Source organism: Tachypleus tridentatus, chromosome 10 (assembly GCF_004210375.1).
Source record: "Tachypleus tridentatus isolate NWPU-2018 chromosome 10, ASM421037v1, whole genome shotgun sequence".
NCBI classification, from domain to species: domain Eukaryota; kingdom Metazoa; phylum Arthropoda; class Merostomata; order Xiphosura; family Limulidae; genus Tachypleus; species Tachypleus tridentatus.
The window spans coordinates 165758143-165777768 of record NC_134834.1 but is presented as its reverse complement, the minus strand read 5'-3'; the positions used below and the strand labels follow the sequence as shown (position 1 = coordinate 165777768).

Genomic DNA, 19626 nt, shown 5'->3' with positions numbered 1-19626 from the left:
CCAGTGCCACTTTTATAATACATTTACATTTATTGTCTCTGGTAGATACCAACAATGAGTGTGAAGGTACATAACACTAAAGTCGGGTTTCCACATTGCGGAACGTACAGTACAGAGAGCCCTGTGTGTATCTCTGATCTTAACAATAAACAAACAAACTCGCTTTTATTACCTTTTATTTTACAAAGTGTGTTTGACCTGTTTATTTTCAAACGAACGCAACCATTTCTATTGTATAACTTTTAGCATATTTCACAGTGATGTTAGAGACATTTATGTCTAAAAATTATAACAAGATCTCTATATTCTTAATTCAAGCTAAATTTAAAAGTATTTTATCACAAAGTTATTTGAAAATACACTAACGTAGAGACGTATTCTATATATTACTATTATAAAAAGTAGTTATTATTCAAATTTCATATTGATTTCCAGGAAAGCATGACGATATTTATCTATCTATCTATCTATATATATATATATGCGGGTGTGTTGATTCACTTTTTGTGCCACCAGGTGGTTTACCAGTGAATCTTAAGGTTTATAACGTTTAAAATTGGGTTTTGATACCCTGATGAGCAAATTACAGATAACACATTATGTAGCTTTGTGCTTAAGAACAAACAAATCAACACTTTTCGCTGGATGTTCAAAAACTATACACTTGTAATTTTTCCAAATACATAACTACATTAATAAATAAACACAGCACGACAAAGCTTCTCATAGTTTGAAATGTGCAAGAAAGGTTTCGTCAAATAAATTACCGTAAATACATTATCTTAGAACGACTGTATTTTACAGTCAAACCAACTTTTAGTGCTTCCATCAACTAATTCATTCTCAGTCAAAAGACTTATTATTGTTTAAACATTTTAAAGTGAAACAAAGACAAAAGTATTTGTACAAAAATGTGACCTGATTTATTGCGACATATTTTGCAGATTTTTTGGCCTCCTCTCCGTAACCTCTTCATTCCAGTTTTCCTCAACTGCTGGCTAGCTAAATACGCTCTGGAGAACATGTTTGTAAGTACGCCACAAGAAATAGTTATCACCTATCATCTTACCGTATCACTCTAGTCAGCTAGAATGTTTTCTTTTACACATCCAGGAATAATGTACTTTATCTATTTTTCAGTAATAACTAGAAGTTACTGAATGTTGTGAAAGAAACATTTAATTCTGGATTATTAGGCAAACGAGTAGAAGTGAAAGAGACTGTCCGTCCTCTAAATTAAAATATTTAACTTAAATATTTAACTGGATGAAGTAAAAGATAAGATGAAATGAAATCAGAATCCTCTATTCAGCAGGTACTTTAGTCGCATCTTCAGAACTGAAATCCTCGGTTTTCACTTCACTGCTATATTGGAAGACATTTGATTTGGACCGAATCCTTGAGCTACACTAATAGGCTTTTATAATACTCAAATCCGTTTATTGCTACGCTAATGGCCTTGTAAAAATTCAAATCAGTTTATTTCTACTTTCAGTTTAAAGTATCAACATGTTTTCAATTTTTTATTCCGCCAGAAAAAAAAACTCTATCTCGATGAATGTTTTTAGTTACACACAAAGTTAAAAATTTTTAGAACTGAGAATTTCATAACCGTTGCTTATAACCGAATACAAACACACGTAATAAAGTTTCCTACAGTTTTAAGCCTGAATGAAAGGGTTCTTCCAAACATGCATTGGCCCGGCATGACCACGTGGTTAAGGCACTCGACTCGTAATCCGAGGGTTGCGGGTTCGAATCCCCGTCACGCCAAACATGCTCGCCCCTTTTAGCCATAGGAGCGTTATAATCTGACGGTCAATCCAACTATTCGTTGGTAAAAGAGAAGCCCAAGAGTTGGCTGTAGTTGGTAATGACTATCTACCTTCTCTCTCGTCTTATATTGCTAAATTAGGGACGACTAGCGCAGATAGCTCTCGTGTAGCTTTATGCGAAATGTAAACCGAACCAATCCAAACATGCACGTGAAATAAATGACTAGTGAACTCCTAACCATTACTAAACTTCTATCAGACTTTGGCACGTTCTTAGTTACGACATACTTTGTTCTCGAGATATTATTCTTGAAGCATCTTTGTGTGTTAATACAAATACTAAACTTCATACATTAAGTTAGCTTTAGATACACTAAAAAAAGCGAATGACCTGCCAGTGTCGTAAACGAAAGACGTGTTTTAACAAGTAAAGAAACTAAATTATCAAGAATGTTAAAAGGGAACATAGTGAACATTCCGAGAGAAGTGAAATGCGCATTTTACGTTATCACTGAAGGGACGCTTATAACAATTGTGTTAGTTCACCGGTTATGCACAACATCTATTTCTTGATTGGAGGCTTATGTAAGAACCACTTAACGTAGGTGGAGGAAATCTATTCTGTTTGCAGGAGTTTAGCAAATTTACATAAAAAGTGAACGTTTGTACATAATTCAGCTTATATCTGTTACTTCCATGACGACAGCTAAATGATAGACAACTTTACTAAAAGCACCCTATTCAGGGTTTGCAAACAAGATTCAGTATACGGGACATAACAATTGTTGTTATGAGGTCCAGTTAATTTTTCTTATATCAATGCTGTACCTAGTTACCAAATATGGATGCTTTCTTATCAAAGAGAAATTGGAAAAGTATATGATATAAATTTGTTTTATATGAGACCAACATACATATTGAATATAAAATACTATGCATCCTTCTCAGATTTGCTGTTGGTAAGGTTCATGCTACATTTTTATCTGTAAGAGGCGATAAGGGAATATATTTAAATCTCTCAAAACGTAGGGCAGGTAAATCAGAAAAGCTTAAATTAACGACAGATCACGTTCACTCTTTGTAACAGTACGTATTTCAACTAACCACGAAATCGTATTTATTAATGAGAATATAATTATGAAACTGTTTAAAGAGAAATATCATTTAATTTTAAACTAGACGGAAGAAGGGAAACTAACAGCTTGTTTTAATGAACTGAATTTTAACAACCTAAAAGAGAACTCAAAGTATCGTAAGTTAGATACGAACTGAATTTAGCTGACAGCTAGCTTTAAATGAAGAGAGTAGTTAGCTACGAACATAAGTTCAATCAATAACCAAGTAAAAATTACTTTTTTGGCCCAATATTTGCTAAAACACGTTACGGACATTGACCAGCTAGCAATAAACAGAAACTAAAAGGATTAACGTGTGTAATTAATCGATACGAAATTCGGATTTAGAATCAACAAGGTATCTAACAACCACGTATAGAAACTAATAGTATATTCTGTAATCATCATTTCAGCTTTTTTCCTTCCTTTTAGGAACAAGTTTCTTCTCCTTAGCACTATTGTGTTATGGATCATGTTATCTTTGCTCACTGTAGGTGAACTGTCACATTTTGATTTTTATACGTACGAACATAAAATACTTAATGTGGGGTTCAAAACCCCTTTATGATTCACAGAGGACTCAGAGTACAGATCTAGTTTTTCTATTTATTCATATAGGTACTCTGAGGGAGAGGGGCCCGTACCTGAACAAAAAACCTCCTTAGGACATTCGCCTCTGGTATCTGAGCATATTCACCAATATTAGTTGGGCTATTTTGTGAGCGATGATCTGAACAGTTTTAAATATGGCGCTCCTGACACTAATAGGTAGTAAGGTCACTAAATCCTATGTCGGATTCGATTTCAGCAATCTTACAAACCTTCTTTTTGAATTCTATCATGATGTATGATTTTTACGAACGCATTATAAAGCCCTTATAACGTCAATTAAATGATGCCATATGGGTCGCTCCGAATTCACCTGCCAATTTTGGTACTGCTAGTTTTGAAAATTTGGAGAAGTTTGTGGACAAACAACATTAATTAGTATAAGATAAACAGAAATTCAACTGTAGTCAACCGTAGTGATTCACTGGTACACTTACATGCCTTTAAGCACCCAAGTTGATAGCACATTGATTAGGGTTGTCTTCAAGATATTATTCTGCTGTGTTTCTTAAATATTCGTCTACGCATCTATATCTGTCCGTCACAACCATCTTACTAGTCTGTGGAATTTCACGAAAACGGACGAAAATCAACTGATTGTTTACACGAAAACTATGATAAATTTTGTTACACTTGCATCACAGTGGTCATCGACAGTTTAGTGAGACGGCCCCCGATATCGAAAAACTTGAAGAACTCATCTCTACTGAACCACAGATCTTAGAGAACTTCGACGGAGAAATTGTTTTCGTGGAAATGAAGATAAAACAATCAACCAACGAACATTGTATAATATTGTAAGTTAAACGTTACCAGTGACTGAACTGGTTTGAATCTGTCTGAAGATGCGGAACGTAACACCTTCATAAGAAACTCATGATGATTGTATGCAGACAAAATATCAACGAACCTGAGCAGTTTCAGTTATGAGATCACTGACCACAAGATTTTGACGAACGGTCGAGCTGGAAAGCAGCACAGCCAAGATATTAGTATGGAAAGCAGCTGAGAAAAGTATGATGATAAACATGACATCAGCCAACCTTTGCAAGAAATAAGAGACCAACTGACTGGTCAGGCTAGTTTTTACTTGACCACGAAAATCTAGCAAAAAAGTCTACGCAGTAGGTGATTAGTTTGCGAAAGTTTTTATACTAGATCAACTTACCAAAGTTTTCAGACAATATATCAGATCAGCAGTTCTCAAACTTTTCTAGCTCGTTTACCGCTTTTTGAAGTACAAATCCAGACCTAATTAAAACAAATCGAAAAATTTAATATACTAAACATTTATATTTTAACACCTTTTAATGGAAAATATGTGGCTGTTTTTTTCCTTCTATAACTGGAAATATTTAGTGTGGTTTTGTCAGTTTGAAGGGAAGAACTTACTGGCAAGAGCTGAAGAAGTGTGTATATGTACTTGAGAAGATCAGATTGAGCTTCTCAGAAATGTTATAACTTTTACACTCATTTTTTTGCATGTTGCTCACATTAGCTCCGCGTACCAGTTGTGGTAGGCGTACCACAGTTTAAGGAGTCTTATACTATTTGGTTATCTTAATTTGTCAAAATAGAGGTATCAGATAACAGTGAATTTCAGATAGAATATCATTGAAAACTGAAAGTCTATAACCGGAGATAAAGTGGCCATAAATTTCATAGAGTAGGTCAGTTGATCATAAACGCCAGACTTAGAATACACTGATCACACGTTTTTTTTTCAAAGAGATCAACTCATCACGAGTTACAGACAGTAAATCGTTTGATCATGAGTTTATGACAGTAAATCAAACGTAGAAGAATTTTAGAAATAAGATCGAAGAGACCTAAGAGTTTTAAAAAGTACATATACTGCCCATCTGTTTCAGACAGGAGATGTGATAACCATGAGTTACGAATGAGAAAGACATCAGCATTCAGTAACGGATGTTTTTATTCTTCATCCAGTGAGTGCTTTCAGTAGAAATACTAAGAATCTTAGCAGAGACTGTCCTTCTCCAATGTCGATAACATAATTTGCATTAAATTGTAAAAATACCACTCAAAGATTAATTACGAATATTATCATAATACTGCACTGTCGCAACGTTTCAGTCGTTTGGGCTTCGATCACGTCTACACTAACGTTATATAAACCACTTACTATTTGTAACTGAACTAAAGGTTAAACTTTTCTTTACTTCAAGGAAAGAATTATGTTCAATCAATACATGCTTAAACCGTCCAGTAACTTAAAAAGTATTGAAAACATCTGTGTTTGAAGTATACTCATGAAATTACGAATTTATAAAATCAGTTTTCGAGCTTCAAACGAAATACTTTTTTTTTGTCAACAATCCTAACCAGTTGTTTCCTTTGTAAAGTTTTGTTCACGACCATGGGTGTATGTTATTTATCTTATACAATACACCATAACGGTAAAGCTGCAGTTAACTTGTTAGTTTTACCATATTTTGAAAATGGATCCCTCAGATTTATCTTATGGAATACGATTTACTTACTTGAAGAATACATAAAATAATGACCTTGTCAAAAGTTACTAAGTTTATGAAACCCTTCCATTCAAAGCTGATACAAAACTATGTTTTGTAAAAAATGTTTTACATTTAGGTGCGTGAATGAACATATGTGCACGTGACACGAGGTATTTAGATCCTAAATGTTTACATTAAAACTAAGATCCACTTGATAACATCTCTAGGGATATAATGAGTATCATCGTATATCAGATATATTCAGGTTTTTATTGTTCACAAGTTTACCATAGCTGACTGGCTCGAGACATAATATACTCTTGGTAAAATCTAATAACGTCTTGATAGTTCTTCATAAATATTTGAAAAGGTGGCTGAAAACTCAATAATATCTTATTCTCCAGGATCTATTTTTCGTTTGATTGTTCTTATGTGTTTCTAGTTCACTATTTAGAGTCAAACATTACAATATCTTGCTGTACACAATGTAACTACTATGAATATTGTTTACAAACATTTCTATTTAGTAAGGTAGTTGATAGTCTCGCGTGTTAGTTGGAGTTACACTCTCATTATTATATATAAATATTTCGAATTTATAGGTTATAAAAGTTCAAGACACAATATTATTCTTCTGTGTCAGATATTTCTTGTTTGCTTATTGTTTATAAATGTATTCAATGTTTCAGAATGACTTGCATCGTGCCCTTCAAAAGTCCCAGTCAGCTCTGTCTCAGCGGTTGATGGTTTTATCGGTCACTTTGCTCTGTTTAATTTTCACAAGGTGAGAGCTTTGCTAGACTGGATTTTACGTTTTATGTCAAAGCGTTGATTGCACGTTCTAATTCATACTAAAAACGTTTGAAGGAATCAGAAACTTGTATCATAACACTGAGCAATATCAATTCATTTAGCAGATGTTAAAACTGAATACTTTTCTTCTTTTTAGAAAGATTCTTTGTGATCCTCGTATCAGAGTTGTATTTTATAAAATTCGGTTTAGGGTCAACTGGGCGATGGCCAAATCGGCGGCAAATCATCGACAACATTATTAGTCGACAGACAATTTGGCGACAACCCCATTTGTCGACATTATTATCACTTGCCGACAAATTTGCTGACATACCAATATTTCTAATATACCAGTAGTATTGCTGATAATAGGCTAGACAAGTGTTTATGGCTATCGAAGTAAAATAATTAGCTAAACTATTTGGTAAGACTGTAGCTTTTTACTGTATAAATGATTATTACGCCATTTTTATTTTTTCAAAAAACCATCTATAATACGTTAAATTTTATAATTTTTATATTATTTTCTTATTCGTTTCATTTTCGGAATATAAATTCAATATTTCACAAACACGACTTACTTTCATTCTCCATTGTTTTATATCATTTCATTATATTTAACTCAGGAAGAAAATTATTTTCCGAAATTTCATCAAGATTAAGTTTGTACCTTCGGAAACAAATTACTTACATGCGTTATAAACTTCATTCATGCACATGTAAACAAACATGCATGGGTTTCTCTAAATAAATGTAAATATAATAATAAATCCATCTCATGACACAATAGTCGACAATCTGATTTTTTGACTAGTTGTAGTTCGATAACTTGTCCAGTGGACGACCTATCTTTTGACTTAAATTACTGTCGCATCCGTTGTTACCGAACCATAAAATTCATGCAACTGTAATATATATATATATAAGTGTGTATATATATATGTGTGTGTGTGTGTGTGTGTACATATATCTATATATGTATGTGTTCTTTACATTGTTAATTCTTCTTAATAATGATATTCTTTATTTTAGGTAGGAGAAATATCCTGGATTTATTTAGTAATAATGTAATTTTTAATATTAGTATTTGTGTTTTAATTAACAATTATTAATTTAATTAGTAAGTAGTACAAGTAACTGACATCGTGAACAAGTGATGATAATTTACACGATGAAAGTCGATATGGGTGTTTGTAATTGTCTGTATGACGAAATATATAACATAAGGGCCAAATATTTTCGCTTCATACATCAGAGACCATGAGGACCCGCACCTTCATGAAGCTCTTCAACGAGACCTCAGCAGGGGTGATGTCAAGGAGGAATAATGGACAGGCATGATGGTGGTTGGATGTGTTGTATGGTCTATTTCCTTTCTCATGTTCAGCAACTTCATTTTGTTGCACTTATTTCTATTAGGAATTAACTCACACCAGTGTAACATAAAATATTACTATTTATAACTGGTCACCAATAACATATAGATTAAGAAATTGGTTTTGTTTCATAGTGGCTGCATAATGCTTTCTTCTTTCGCCTGTCTCGGTTTATTCGGACTTTTTTCTCATTTCTTGGTTTTCTCTCTTTTTTCGTTTCATTGAATTCTGGTCTATCCATTACATCCCTTTCTCAAACACACGATAAACATATTTTTTTTATTTTTCTCCTGTTTCACCTATATCGGATTTTAGCTTTTCATAGCAACAGGAAATCTTGTAGTATCCAACTGGTGGACGTAACACGTTAGCCACTCACTAGAACTAATTTCTAATGACTTAGGATACTGAGCGAAATCCAGCTGCTTTCTGAGCTTCAACCGATGTTCCTTACATCTAACTTCACAGTAATGCTAGAACCGTGACGTCACACAAGATACTCATAAGTAGTTGGTGGATATGAGGTGAAGCATCATCCTGCCTTAAATATGATGAAGAATGGATAGTAGTGTCTAGGCATGATCAAAAAGGTAGATGAAAACCTATTCATCACCAAAATTACACACAGGTAGTGTACTCTTAACGTACCTATACTGTTAGAGTTTTGGCAAGAAACAAGTGTGAAAATAGTCACGATAAATTTAGTACAGCCACCACATAGTGATAAGTCCATGTATTTTCGATCCTTATGTAATAATGGTTCCAGGACAGAACCAGCGGAGAAACAGACTACATGACGACGTTTAAATAACGTAGTAGCAGTTATACCAGGATTGATTAATTTTCACTGGTCACAAAAACAAAATAATAGAAATGCACATTACCATGAAAGGTAAAGTGAATCTCATAGTTTGTCTAGTTTGCGTCAGTTGAACATTTGCCTTGACACGAACTCCAGTGCAAAAAAATTTTTGGAATTCATAGTCACACAAAGATTATCTTCCTGAACGTGCCTAATTGTACAAAAGATAATGTGAAAAGCAATGTCTCAAATTTTCTATCCAGATGATCTTTTCGGCGTGGCGCATTCTTGGCATAGATTATACCATAGATGGATCCTGTAGGAAGCTTTTAGTGGTGTACAGCAGATTTATAACAGTTTATCTTGATGTTTGGGAACACTCTGACTTTGTATGTCTGAATACATTTCCTATCTCTAAGCATTCTCTGACAAATATGCTAACACCAAAGTTGTGTGTGACCAATATTTTATTTTGTCTCTGTTCCGTCAGTATTGATGGTGTAGATTTGACGATGTTATCCATTGTTTGGAACCTAAGATTGTGTTGTACCTTCCACTGTTAATCACACATAACTGTTGCTCCTTTCAATTTATTTGTATTTTTAGAATTTTCTTTCCTGGTGAAAATTCATTGAATAACCTCAGATGTGGTCAACGATTGAAACTTGTATACCACCAACTAATTGAACAAAAAAGTAAAATTATTTTTAATTACGGCACAAGTATAGAATGGAATTGGGATTTCTATTGGCAGCTTTGGTATAAGAAGACAAAGCTAAGTAAAAATTACCATTTATATACCAAAATAATTTGTAAGTGCAGAATCCTTTAGTGTCGTTTCGAAAAAAATAGTTCGATATCCTTACTATGATACTCTGCGTAAGAACACATCCTGCAGGCTGTTTCAAACCCTAACATTGAACTTATAGTCACTCTGTAAATCACGTTGTCTGTACATCCCACAAGAAGCTTCCATACACGCAGTAAGAAAGGTATATGATATCATAACGACTGTACCTTAACTGTTATTTACTTCAAACAACATCTTTTATTTATCTTACCAGCTTTAGATGTCAATAATATGTTCATTGTGCTCGGGTAACAGTTGGAAGAGTTAATGGTAATTTACTTATTCTCAATTGTAGGTATCAATACTACGATTTTTGTTCTTTATTTTTATAGAGCGGCGATATTTATCTTTGGTTTGTTCTCATTCTGCCTATTTTGTGATATTTTGTAGCGTCTGTGGTTACCAGCACTTCCAAAGAGCGGGAAGCCTTCATGTTAATCTCTTTGAAAGTCTTTATTTTGTTGTGGTGACTTTCTCTACGGTAGGATATGGTGATTATCGACCCGACTGCTTTCCGTCTCAGCTGTTCATGGTGATTATGATCTGTGTTGCCTTAATTGTTCTACCAACACAGGTACGTTGTATCCAAAGATTTGAACCTTTATTGCTAGTCTAAGAAACTCTCAGGATAAACACGTGCACGATCTTTTGCATTTGAAATATCGTTTAGAAATTGCAAAATCTATTTACTAATGTACTAATTATATATTCAATGCTCCAAACGTTTCATGCGTTTAAAAAAGCGCATAAAAATGAAAACGGTCCGGCATGACAAGGTGGTTTAGGCACTCGAATCGTAATCCAAGGGTCGCGGGTTCGAATCCCCGTCACACCAAACATACTCGCTCTTTCAGCCGTTGGGACGTTATAATGTGACGATCAATCCCACTATTCGTTGGTAAAAGAGTAGCACAAGAGTTGGCGGTGGATGGTAATGACTAGCTGCCTTCCCTTTAGTCTTATACTGCTAAGTTAGGGACGGCTAGCACAGATAGCCTTCGAGTAGCTTTGTGCGAAATTCAAAAATAAACAAGCAGTGTCGTGTTTCTTGGGCGTTTTTTTGTGTTTTGTTTTATTAAAGCAAAGCTATACTGGGCTGTTTGCTTTGTCTACCAAAGAGACTCGAACCCATCATTTTAAGGTTTTATTAAGTCCGCTATCCTACAGGAGGACATTAGGCAGTTAAATAGAAACAAAAAAGACGCTATGAAGCAAAAATAAGAACAAAGACTTTATTGGCAATAGAAAATAGAAATGAGTGCGGTATATTCAAACGGAATCATGCAATTATGAATAAACAGATTGAAACTGAGTCGAAATTAATCATTTTATGTATTAGAAAAATCAAAGTGCATTTCAAAAGGGAAATTGGATAAAACTCAATTTGACTCCAAACTGAGTTTGAACTAGATTATTGAACTAAAAACGTACAGCAAGTAAATATAAAGTCCACTTAACATAGACTGTTAAGTAAAGTAACAAAGATAGAAATTCTAAAACAAATCTTTCTTCTTTGAAACCTCAAACAAATCTTTCTTCTTTGAAACCTCAAACAAATCTTTCTTCTTTGAAACCTCAAACAAATGTTTCACCTTCCCTATTCTCTTTACAGTTGACCAAGCACGAGATGAATCACAGAAACCCGGAAGTATTTCTTCTCACTGTGGAAATCCTAATGTAATATCACACTCAGTGTGATGTTACATACAGTACACATATACCATGAAACAGTAGATAAATCCGTGGCCGATTCATGCCATTGATCGTAAGACTCATAGCATGAACTTAAGCTGAAACCGGATTTAATTGGTTCCATTCTACATTTTCCACAGAAATTAAAAACATATCTTTCTGTAATGAGTATATAAAGTATGGCAGATATCAGATATATGTATACACAATTTTGGTAAACTACATACACGAGTCTGTTCCAGTTACTTGAATACGTTATATCGTTCGAAGTTGGAGCCTTTCTAAGCAGTTAAAATTTGATAGAATGTTTCAGGCTGTGAACATAGCACAACTAAATACACCATATTTACGTGTATTTCCAAGGTAACTGACCACATATGAACTAGTTATAACTACTTCAAGAAACACGTATACATTCTTCAGCTGTCATTATATCAATAAACACCTCAGTGTTGTTCCAACTAACTCTACCCTAGTGGTACATCAGTATGTCTGCGGATATACAACGCTAAAATCAGGGTTTTGATACCGGTGGTGGACAGAGTACAGATAGCCCATTATGTAGCTTTGTGCTTAACTTCAAGGAACAAAAACTAACCCTACAGTTTGTGAAAAACAAAACAACAATAATAATGTACCTTTGATTCACAGCACGAATTTTAAATAACAGAACAATTATGTTATTCTTTATAACAGTTACATGTTTTGCGTAATCCACTGGCAGTAAATTTAAAGTAAAACGTCTTTATCAAAGTTATTGACTAATAGTTAATTCTCGTGAAACTCTCAAATAATATAAAAATGTATAAAATGTAAAAATAGATGTATAATTTCTATTTGTAGTTTTCAATCTGAACATTATTTTGTTTTGGAAAATAAAAAAGTGTATATTTTATTGAGTATTATGGATTTAAAATATAACTCTTTTTTTTTTTTCCTTTTTTTTTCTCGTCGTATCCAAATGACAGGCCTGGCATGGCTAGGTGGATAAGCCACTCGACTCATAATCCGAGGGTCGCGGATTTGAATCCTCGTCACACCAAACATTTTCGCTCTTTCAGCTGTGCGCGTTATAATGTGATGGTCAATCCTACTATTTGTTTGTAAAAGAGTAGCCCAAGAGTTAGCTTTGGGTGGTGATGACTAGCTGCTTTCCCTTTAGTCTTACACTACTAAATTAGAGACGGCTAGCATAGATAGCCCTCGTGTAGCTTTGTGCGAAATTCAAAACAAACCAAACCCATATGATTGGTGTGTATTTCTTTTCGCATGTGTTGACCGTTCGAACAATAATAAAGTGCATATTTTATTGTGTGTTGTGGATTTATAATATAGCTCTAAGGCTATCTATTTTTTTTTCTCTCGTCATACTCTTATGATTAGTGTGTATTTCTTTTCATATTGTTGACAGTTCGAACAATTAGCTTATACGTGGATGGAACGACAGAAGCTGGGCGGAACTTACAGTATGCATCGGGCTCAGAACGAGAGACACGTGGTCGTATGTAGCACGACACTTCGAGCAGACACCATCATGGACTTCTTGAACGAGTTCTACGCCCACCCTCTTTTACAGGTCAGGTACACGAAAAGGTGGAAATTCTCTTGCATTTCACGAAACTATTGTAAAAAGCACTGGCTAGTGGGAATCCCTTCCATCGAAATTCATAGTGTACACCAAACATCCTGAACACCTTTGCACCGAATTCACGATTGCGATTCAAACCAATGTATTATTATTTCATGAATGAATTCGAACGGTTTTCTTACGACCACGAAGACTTACAGATTTACAGAGTTGCTTATATCCATTTAGTGTTTAATTTGTTTATTTGTTTAAAAATTTAACTTAAAGCAACACAATGGGATATCTGTGCTTTGCCCACCACGGGTATCTAAAACCGGATTCTAGCGTTGTAAGTTCGTAGTCATACCACTAGGTTGATGTTATTCTTGAAGTTTTGCTCATTTATTTCTATTAAACTTTCATTTTACACGTTAATACATACATAAAAACGTTCATGATGTTAAAAACAACACGTAAGTTAAAGAATGAAAAACACAAACCCGAACGCTTTCAAAAGGTATTTCTTCTTCATAGACAACTGTTTCCCCTGATGTATAAAAACATGTTATTTGGTGATTTATTTTCTTTCTTTCTGCACCATTAAAATTGATTGTACCGGTTCAGCCTTTTATTTAGAATATGTGCAGGTTTCTACATAAATAGTGCTCAATGAAAGTAGTTATGTTGATCTTGCTTCAAAATACCTTTATTTCTTTGACTTTCTTAAAATTAGATAATATCTGATGACAGGCATATGCGACCTTGTGAAAGGTTAAAGCAATGTCTATTCTTGGTTATACAAGTAATATCTTAAGGTTTCAGTTCCACCTTTGTGAAATGAGAATATGACCAGTTACGTGGTATCGAAATCGAGCTAAGTAATTACAGGGTTTTCTTTTAAATAACTAGAAACATCACATTTAGTTAATACTGATGTGGCTACCATCGAGTGTGTATGACAGAAATCCAATAGAAAAACAAAGTGATGACCCATTGTAAATCAAGTACACATATTGTGTTTTTCTTTGTGTCCAACAAAGATTTTGTTTACAGTATCTTACACCATGATTTTAGCCAGCTTACTCCTTAACCTAGATTCAGTCACTATACATTCAACACTGCTCTCTAATAACCATATCTCGTTCAAATATCCTGTTTATTGAACTTATCCGATATAGCTCAAAACTATTTTCAGCTGACCTAAAAATACCACACGTTTGAAACTTCATGCTATGTTTCATTAAAAGCAACTTTATTTGAATCGTCACTTAACATGTCTTTCATTCTACGAACGCGGTTAATTCAAAAATAAATATAATGGAGTCAGAAATAAAATTAATATATTTTAATTACTTAAGAAGTCTGTACAGTACTTTATACATATATTGTTTTAGCCTTTTTCGTTGAATATTTTACTGTTTTCAAATACTAACGTTTGTAGTGTGTGTACAGTGACTTTTGTATTTAACAATAATGTCCTTGAATATGCTAAAATCCTCATAAAAATCAAATCAAATCCTCATCAAAACAAACAATTAAAAAGTCACCCCTTCCCTAGAAGTAAAACTGATCTAATTTAATATCAAGCATTTATTTTCATTCCTTCTTTTGCTCCAATGATGCTAATGAATCAAATGATTTGTTGTCAGAATAAACGCGATCGTAGATCTAAGATATATATGTTTACATCCGTGTGTTAAAGCAATTATATTTCGACAGTGGTCCTCATGATATATATACATATATGACGAAACTTTATAGAATGGACGGCAACCGCCTATTGAGGAGACACGAGTGTAGAGGACAACGTTTTGAAAGTCTTCTGCATTTCGTCTTTAAGTCCAAAAACGAAAGGCAAAAGACTTTCGAAACGTAGTTCTCTACACTTGTGTCTCCACAACAGACAGTTGCTGTCCATTCTACAAAGTTTCATCATGAATACTCTGCCTAAACAATCTGTCAAATAATACACACATATAGTCTGTGGTAACATTATGCAAAGCTTTTGCTCATAAATGTATTTACTTTACTTATACTTCTCATGATTAGATGTTAATAAACTATTTCAGGATTACTTTGTAGTACTTCTTTCACCTTGTGAACCAGATACTACTACGAAGATGATTTTACAAGTCCCCATGTGGGCTCAAAGAGTAATCTTTATTCAGGGCTCTGCCCTTAAAGATGCGGACCTCACACGAGCTAGGTGAGTTATTTAGCCTTCTCTACATGCTTTCCTCACTCGATATATGTGAAACATAGATCATTCTCCTAAACTCTCCGCTTACGCGATCAAATAAAACGGAAATGATGAAATATTTCTCTGCGATACGAAAGATTATTAGAAGCAGGTTATTTCTAACGTCGCATTTTTGTGGCATTGATGCATGATGACTCTAGTCATTCATAATTTTTAGAACCAGAGATTACTATTATATCCCATTTCCTGTTTAGTTAAAAAGTAATCTGAGCGATTGTTTAAAGTTCAAATAATGTTCTAAGCCTCTTTTCACGACATTTTTGGCTACCAATTTGTCCTAAGCACCATTAAGCTGGTTTTCAACGTTATTAACCTGAGTAAAGAGAAAAGTAATCCACTTTTATATATTATTGGTGTAGCTCATCAACTTTTAATACATTATTTTATACTGGTAAATAGACAATACCCTTTACTATACGTTCTGGACTTTAGTATAGCAGTTTTCAAGAAAGATTAAGAGATAATAAATTGTTAGGGGAGACTGGAAAGCCTTTCCGTACTCAAAGGAATAATGTGTTTCTAATTATAATGATATACGGACTTTAAGGAATAATTATTTATAATAACAAAATATACAGGCTTTAAGGAATAATGTGTTTCTAATTATAATAATATACAGACTTTAATGAATAATGTGTTTCTAATTATAATAATATACAGACTTTAAGGAATAATAGTAATAATTAATTATAATCCGTCTTATGTTACAGGATGAATGCAGCAGAAGCCTGTTTTATTCTTACTGGAAGGAACTACGCTGACCGGAGCGCAGCGGTATAGTTTCACTACGCTTTTTTTATCCAGACAAATTCCGACATTAATAAAAGAATGTAAAAAGAAAAGAATTACCACAAACAATAAGAAGTTATTCTTTAATCACAAATCAACGTTGCTTGTCGAAATAAATGAAAAATAGAGACGTAAACCAATTCCTACTTTAATAAAATGAAACTAAATATCGAAACACCTTATTTCTGTTGAAATTTATGGATCACAAAACTACTTAATTTTCAGTAAAAATTAAGAATATTGAGAATCTTCGTGCTTTCACTTGAAACAAAATAATCGTATAAAAATATTTATGAGCCACAAAACAAGGAATTCGAAAATCCACTTTTCTGAAAGGATAGTTTTCCTTCTACCTCTGAAGAAAGATCTTCGTCTTGAAATGGTTCAAATTACCAAGTTTTTTTTTTAATTATGATTTTGTTTTTTATAATATTAAAAGAAGTTAATTGGATCAGCAAAACGTTTTTTATCCTGTATTATTTTGGTTAATAAATTTTTAATGCATATTTCATCAGGACCAGCACACCATCCTCAGGTCTTGGGCTGTGAGGGACTTTGCTCCAAACGTGCCACAGTATGTCCAAATCTTCCGTCCAGAAAATAAAGTACATGTAGCATTTGCAGGTTCGTCGAAAAATCTCTGTATATATATAATATATATATGGCATGTTTTTGAATTGTGGTGTTTGGTTTCATACTAGTTGATCAAGTCTTGGAGTGTAAGAGACTTTTATATATTTAAAAACGGCTGGTATGGGTAGAGAAAGCACTGGTAGAGGAGCGAACAACGTTTCGACCTTCTTCAGTCATCGTCAGATTCTCTACCCATACCAGAATATAATATTCTCTACAAGTGGGTTTTCTCGTCATCACGGATTATTATGTAAGAGACTTTGCTCCAAACGAGCACAGTATGATAAAAATTTCCGTCTAGATAAAAAGTACTTCCAGCATTCACAGGCTCGTCGCAAATTATCTATTCCTATGAAAATACCTGCGGAATGTGATTTGAAATTAGGTGCTTAGTTTCATATTAGTTTTGTTATAGGATGGGTGTCTTCCTCTATAGTTCGTTTTCAAAGAGGTGGTGATTCCAACATGATTGAAGTATGGACATTTTGAATAACCTGTTTATTTTAATAATGTATAGATAGATGATATCAACTGAGATTAACGTCACCATATGTGTGATAAATGAACACACTTATCACCAAATTTTACTATAACAAAGGAAGGTTTTAAACAGAACATAATGCAAGCAAAACAAATGAACCAAAATATAACCACAAACGTTAGAAAACATCAACTTATTGGAAACAGTTTGTTTGTTTGTTTGGGAATTTCGCACAAAGCTACTCGAGGGCTATCTGTGCTATTTTAGCAGTGTAAGACTAGAGGGAAGGCAGCTAGGAACAACCAACGTTGGGATTGACCGTCATATTATACACCCCACGGCTGGGACGGCGAGCATGTTTAGTAAAGTATGCTCATAAACGTAACAAACGTTTCTTAACTCATAAACGTAGAACGCTATATTGTTATGATTAACACGTATATTATTACCATGACAACAACTTCTAGACACCAGGAAAAGGTTTTGTTTGTTTGTTTGTTTTGGAATTTCGCACAAAGCTACTCGAGGGCTATCTGTGCTAGCCGTCCCTAATTTAGCAGTGTAAGACTAGAGGGAAGGCAGCTAGTCATCATCACCCACCGCCAACTCTTGGGCTACTCTTTTACCAACGAAAAGTGGGATTGACCGTAACATTATAACGCCCCCACGGCTGGGAGGGCGAGCATGTTTGGCGCGACGGGGCCAGGAAAAGGAGTTTACCACAGTGAAGAAACTGCACAGCAATAATTTTCTGTAGTGAAGTTATTGTAAACTAAACAGTGCAATTACTTTAATACCGTAAGATACAAATAAACTTTCTACACTAATAGTCTCTAATAACTTCTGTGAGGCTCTTTCAGCCGTGATGGCGTTATAATGTAACGGTCAATCCCACTATTCGCTGGTAAAAGAGTAGCTCAAGAGTTGACGATGGGTGGTGATGACTAGCCAACTTCCATCTAGTCTTACACTGCTGAATTAGGGACGACTAGCGCAAATAGCTCTAGTGAAGCTTTGCGCGAAATTCAAAACAAACAAACTTACTTTTGAACTTTTTAAATATAGTTGTCATAAAAATATTAAAATCATCTTCAACTTAGCCAGATTTCCTGTAAACACATCATTATCTCTACTTTCAAGAACTAACACTACTTTCTTTTCTACAAACAAACAAACTCTCGTGAGCTGCTGTTAGGATTCTTATACTTATATGAATTGGAAATTAAAAAGGGAATGATGTCCTAAATATTGTGATATACAGTTTTGTGCTTCTTTGTTATATCATTGCATGTTTGAGCATAAAACTTGAAAGATATCTTGAAATTAATGTCACTATTTTAGTCAACAGCATGATTTAAAATATGTATCAATGTAAAATATTATAAATTTGCGTTTTCAGCTTTATTATATAGATAAAAACTTGTGTCAATACTATGGCAAAGGGTGATGTGGTGACTGTAAGTATCGTATCTTATCCTTTACACAGAGCACGTCGTATGTGAGGATGAATTTAAATATGCCCTCTTGGCTAACAACTGTTTGTGTCCAGGGACTTCTACGTTCGTGACCCTTCTCCTTCATACTTCTCGTGGTCAGTAAGTATCCAGTTTTGTTTCTCTAATACATATATTATCCATAAAGAAACCTGTATACCAGTTTGTTATAGCCACACTTATAGTTATGAGGTAACAAACTAGATTCTTTTATTTGTCCGCTAAAATACATCTCTATTCAATGTGATAAATAATAATAATTAGATAAAGAACGAAAAACTGTTGTAATGCCTCTCATATGAATTTACGATAAATAATAATCACATAGTAGACAAACCCTTGTGGAATTTTACACGGAGAATGAAATCCCGACATTACTGGCTTCATTTTGTCTGTCGAAAGTTTGGTGTTTAAATATAATCTCAACTTTCATCTTTATACTTTTCACTTAGTTAACTTTAAAATACTATTTTTATGACTATCTTACAACAGAAAAATATTTTATTATTGAAAATTTTTCTTATATTTGTTTTGCTAGTAAAAAAACCTGTAATTTGGATATCTTATTCCCTATGTAAAGTCGAGACGGCTTAGCCTACTATGTGATCATTAGTCAATCAAGTGTTGTGTGCACTTCCATCTCTGTCTTCCTTTGTTCCTTTTCTCAAGTTCAGTAGACAGCCCTAATAGTTTTGATTTCTTTTATTTAGCGATAAATTTTTCCCTAATACTTTGTACTATGGCCTGGCATGGCCAAGCGCGTAAGGCGTGCGACTCGTAATCCGAGGGTCGCGGTTTCGCGCCCGCGTCGGGCCAAACATGCTCGCCCTCCCAGCCGTGGGGGCGTTATAATGTGACGGTCAATCTCACTATTCGTTGGTAAAAGAGTAGCCCAAGAATTGGCGGTGGGTGGTG

General features: G+C 34.1%; 1 pseudogene across 1 annotated transcript in view; it reads left to right on the top strand.

Annotated features, from left to right (window-relative positions):
- The window catches only part of LOC143230851 (potassium channel subfamily T member 2-like), a 90572-nt pseudogene that overhangs the window by 31105 nt on the left and 39841 nt on the right, over window positions 1-19626 (top strand). Inside the window, exons 9-16 of the transcript XR_013016649.1 lie at window positions 945-1028; window positions 6666-6760; window positions 10187-10370; window positions 12900-13064; window positions 15125-15261; window positions 16026-16089; window positions 16620-16728; window positions 18705-18813. The product of XR_013016649.1 is annotated as a potassium channel subfamily T member 2-like (transcript). The remainder of the gene's footprint in view (window positions 1-944; window positions 1029-6665; window positions 6761-10186; window positions 10371-12899; window positions 13065-15124; window positions 15262-16025; window positions 16090-16619; window positions 16729-18704; window positions 18814-19626) is intronic.